This window comes from Chelonoidis abingdonii, unplaced genomic scaffold (assembly GCF_003597395.2).
Source record: "Chelonoidis abingdonii isolate Lonesome George unplaced genomic scaffold, CheloAbing_2.0 scaffold0580, whole genome shotgun sequence".
NCBI lineage: Eukaryota > Metazoa > Chordata > Testudines > Testudinidae > Chelonoidis > Chelonoidis abingdonii.
The window spans coordinates 1,651-6,699 of NW_027424841.1; the positions used below are offsets into that span (position 1 = coordinate 1,651).

Genomic DNA, 5,049 nt, shown 5'->3' on the forward strand with positions numbered 1-5,049 from the left:
GGTTCCCCCCAAACCTCCCAACTCCTGATCAGACACACGGAGGCAGCGATCAAGACTGTGGGTTCCACAAGAAGGAAATCACTGAGCGTGAACAAATCCGCCAATAAGCGCAGGACCCCACCAAGTGGAGGAGGAACTTTGTCACACGTCCGCAAAACTGTTCCATACCCCCAAAATGGGATTGCCCCTTCTCTGTATTTTCCCCTTGAATATATATTTTTTTGAGACTGGGGCAACCAAAATTTAAACAATATTTAAGGTGTGGTAGACCATGGGCTATTAAGATATGTTCTGTCTCATTACCGAATCCTTTCTCAACTTAATTTCCCAAATTCTGGTAGCTTTTTTCATGCTCTGCACACTGAGCGATGGTTTCGAGAGAACTGGCCACAATGACCCCAAGATCTCATTCGGTGAGTTGATACAACATTCATTTAGGACCCCACATTTATGTATGTGGATTACTGTTCCCCACGTGCAGTTTCTTTATGCATTTATCAACACTAATTTCATCTGCGTTTCTTCCCAACAAGCATTTTGTATCGTGCAATTTGCCACCTCACTCTTATACCTCTTTTTTCCAGATCCTTTATAATATGTGAAACAGCACTGGTCCCAGTACAGACTCTTAGGTTACACCGATTATTTACCTCCCTCTCCCTTCTGAAACAGTCCGTTTTATTCCTTCATTTTATTTCCTAGCTTTAACCAGTTGTTTGAACAGGAGAGTCATTCATTGCTGTGGGTAAAATGCTGCTCCTAGTTGTTGTTCCCTCAATGTCTCAACCCCCCGCTTCCTCTGACTACATTCCACCAACCTCAAAGCGGGTCTGCCCCCAGCTGAGGATCCCGATTAGGCTTATCTAATGACTTCATCCTGCGTCTTAAATTGCTGAAACTATGAAATCATTGGGCAGGTCTACACTATGACCGTCTAAGCTACACAATTTTAGCTAGTCTGTAACTCAATCAATGGTAGCTTAGATCTACTTATCGCCGCGGGTCCACAACGTGCTGCAGGTCGACAGAAGAAACCTCTCCCGTCGACTTCCCGTATCATCTCATTCTGGTGGAGTATCGCAGCGATGGGAGAGGATTAGCGGTCGACCTTAGTGGGTCTTCACTAGCCCCACTAAATCAACCCTGGGTGAATCGATCAGCATGGGTCAATCGACTCATAGTGAGACAAGTCATTATCTTGTGTGATCATTATCTTGGGCTCCAAATTGAGCAGGTGCTACTCTGAATGTTATAGGCACTTCACTAAGGAGAGACACTAGCCATGAGAATTGGAATTGTCACAGTAAAACTGGGATATATGGTCTCTTTACCCTCGGGTTAACCAGTCTTTTCCTGTTGGAGGAGTCTTACAATAGTCACACTCTTTGAGCTCGGAAACAAATACCATACTTATACCATGCAGGTGTGATGGGACACTTCGTCTCTTCCCTTCAGGTGCTTGTGACCAGAGCTATACGTCACCCCCAGGCTCCTTAAGAACTAGGATTTATTAGCAAACAGAAAAAAAGCATTAGAAAAAATGGTTTTAAAATTACCAGCAGCCTGTACACATCTACATCATCTCTTACTTACAAGCCTGGTTAGACAGGGCTTGTCTGGGGCCTAGAGAAACAACTGGACTGAACATCATTCTTGTGATTCCAAGTGTCTCTGGAGCATCTTTCTCATGTGTTTGCTCCTTTCTCGAGGAAGCAGCCGTCCTGAAACCTGTTGAACATGGACCCAGTCACTGTACTTTGCTCACTGTGCCTTCAGACGTTCAGAGACATTCAATGCTTGACCACAGTCACATGCCACTATAGGGAACACAGACTCTCCAACCTTCACGTGGAGAGCTTCCTGGGCGGTTGGGAAACAGGCCGGGTGCTTCTCAGTAGGCTTCCTCCGACAGAGTTAAGGGTCTGAGGTTCCTCACATTAATTCTGCTCCCTGGGCAGCTCTTACGATAGCCTCTTTGGCTTCCAACCTGGCCAGTAGCAGACACTAAGGGAGAGGATGTGGACGGGATGGTGGGGTCACAGAGCAGATGAGGCTCCTGCCGTTCACATCCTTTTTACTTTTTGGAAAAGGTGATCACCCTACACGACTGGGTTGGCTGGGATAGGAGCGAGCTTGGGCCTTTTGGAGGAGTGAGACTTTTTCCACCCCTTGCATTGCTGGGCAGCGCCAACGGAATGAACGGATGGAATCTAAGCCTGAGGTCTCTGCCAGCATTGCCTGTGTGTCAAACCATCACCACACACACAGCCTACTCTACTAGGGGCATTTACCAGTCCGAATGTCGTGTGAACTCAGCCAGGCGTGCAGTTGTTGCAGAGCCATCAGTGGGAGGGGATGCGATGAATGGCTTCTCCTGAGGTCCTAGTGTTAATATGTCTCTGGCCAAGACACAGTCACAAAACACCTGACTGAAGGCATAAGGGAAGAGTGGTGTCCGATGCCCCTTGAATGACCCTGTCCACCCGTGTGTGAAGTTGCCCTGGTCACGAAAACCCAGACACTCGAAGGGCCAGACTGGAGTGCAGAATAGCTCTGCAGCTTTTTCAGATGAATTCATACAACCAGGTATAATGCGGAAACCAATAGTTTCCACTTCCCTTCTTTTATTGACTGCATTTGACCATAAAACTTTAAGTCACAGCAGTGACCGGTACAGGCTCTTAGATGGCAAAAATCCCACCAGTCCCTTGCTTTCCACAGACACAGTCACTTTTGTAAATGCTGCCTGCTGCCTTGGTCTCCTTTCCAGTCATGATCCTCCCACACAGTCGCCTCTTCAGTTACCCAGGTCTTAGACCCCATCTGAAAATCTCCCGATGTGAAGAGCAGTTAACTCATGCACGCTCAGGGTAAGGTCAGGTAGCTGTGGTTTTCTCCCATGGGTCACCAGTGCCGGAGCCAGATGATGAATAACCTTCATGTGACGAATGCCGCGATTTCTCACACGAAGGGTTGCTTTTCACACGTACACAATTGAGGTTTATCCAGTGGTGGGAATCAGCAGGTAAGAGTACCGCAGGTGAAAATCTAAGTAAGGGAGAAGAGCCCTTCCGATCTGTGTATCACAGGACAGGCCATTCATGCGGTGTTGTAGAAGAAGCAGGACGGCGCAGGAGGTGGGAGATCAGGTGTTCAGGGTCCTGACGCCCACCTGTATTGAGATGCAATGCTTAGCACTCTTTTGAAGATCATCACATATGATAGCAGGATAAGCAGCGAGTTCAAACTCACCATGAAGACTATTATAAACAAGCCATAGATGCTATTGGTGGTGATGTCTGAACAAGCCATCTTCATGACGTCCTGGTTCAGGCAGTAGGAATGGGAGAGGACATTGGCTCGACAGTATCGGAACCATTTTAGGAGAAAGGGTACTGGGAACACTACGGATACTCCTCTTAGCACACACACCAGTCCCATCTTAGCTATTCTCCGCATGGTTAGAATAGAAGCATATCTCAGCGGATCATAGATTGCAACAAAACAGTCAAAGGCCATCAAAAGGAGCACAAAGGAGTCAATGAACGAAAGCGAGTGGATGAAGAACAGCTGAGCAAAACAGGCACCAAGGCTGATTTTCCTACAGTTAAACCAGAATACACCAGTATCATTGGTATGGTGGCTATTGACAAGCCAAGGTCTGTAATGGCCAACATGGAAAGGAAAATGTACTTGGGCTGATGGAGGCTTGGATCTGTTTTTATAATGAACAGAATGACTGAATTTCCTCCTATCGAAATAATATACACTAAGCAGAAGGGGACAGAGATCCAGAGATGAACATCATCCTGACCAGGTATCCGGTGAGCAGGAACACTGCAGAGTTGGATTTGGTGTCATTGACAGCTGACACCATATACTGGGCAGGTCCAAGAAGTTTTGAACTTTCCTTCCTGAAAGGAACAAGAACAGGAGACTAGATGATATTTAACTAGACATCTTTCTGCTCTCACTGCAAGTCTAGAGATTCCCAAGAGCTCAAGGAAGATCAGCAAAAATATAGTCTTTGATTTACATTGATAGCAAGACAGTAACTGCCAGACTAGATCAGCTCTGTAGTCCATATATTCCAGTATCCAGTGGCAGCTACATTTGTTTCAGTGGAAGGTGAAAGAAGCCCTGCAACAGGTAACTCTGAGATAACCTTCTCCCAGGGAAAGTTTCCCCAGAAATCCACTACTAAGTCATATTTTGTGGTGTAAATCAAGAAGGTTTAGAGCCCGTCCAAGACTTTTTTAAAAAAGTCTCACTGGTACGTCTTATAAAAATCCATCCCTCTTTGAATCCTGCTCATCTCTTGGCCCCATTGAGATCTACTTAAGCACTGTGTGATTTTACAGTTGTGACCTTCACCCAAAGACTCACTTTTCTAGCCCCTCCACTTCTGAGTGTGGCCTATTATATCATGAATGTGTAAAACACATGGTAAGTGCATGGTGAAAATGACATTCTATTGATCTGTCCTGAGTTAAAACTATTTATAAACATGTTTCATAGACTCATAGTATATTTTCTCCACTCTTAACAGTCCAAATTATGTCACTGCCTCTTGGCAGCACTTTTAGGACCAGGTTCTGAATATCGTGGGGTCTACTCTGAGATTCCCTGAGGTCCCCTTTGGGACAGCCCCTGCAGGATCGGGCCAGAGCACACGGCACCTCTAGAAATGTGACTCCTAGACAAATCCTGACTTGGACACTGGAGTTTTAACACTCCAAGTTTGCTTTGAGTGTCAGATTTCTGTGTTAGCTTGACTATCCCAGCCTGGAGCATGGGCAGATGTAGAGGAGGGCTCTCAAGCAATTAGTGGCTGCCTGCCTCCAGCTGCATCCCTGAGTCACCTCGATAGCCCAGATGAGTCCTCTGCCGCTGCTCAGACATCTGCACATATAAAAGCTTGCAGCCAATTCCCCTTCACTTCACATTTTAGAGATTGTGAAACCTGCCACTTACCCCAATTCCTGCTAGAAGGGAGAGCCGCTGACACCAGGGGTCTTCACTCAAAGGGAGAAGGAATCATCTGCCATG

At 46.4% G+C, this 5,049-nt stretch overlaps 1 pseudogene; it reads right to left on the reverse strand.

Annotated features, from left to right (window-relative positions):
• Nucleotides 1–3,145: 3,145 nt before the first annotated feature.
• On the reverse strand, nucleotides 3,146–3,877 carry LOC142046035 (olfactory receptor 51G2-like; annotated as a pseudogene).
• Nucleotides 3,878–5,049: the final 1,172 nt, after the last annotated feature.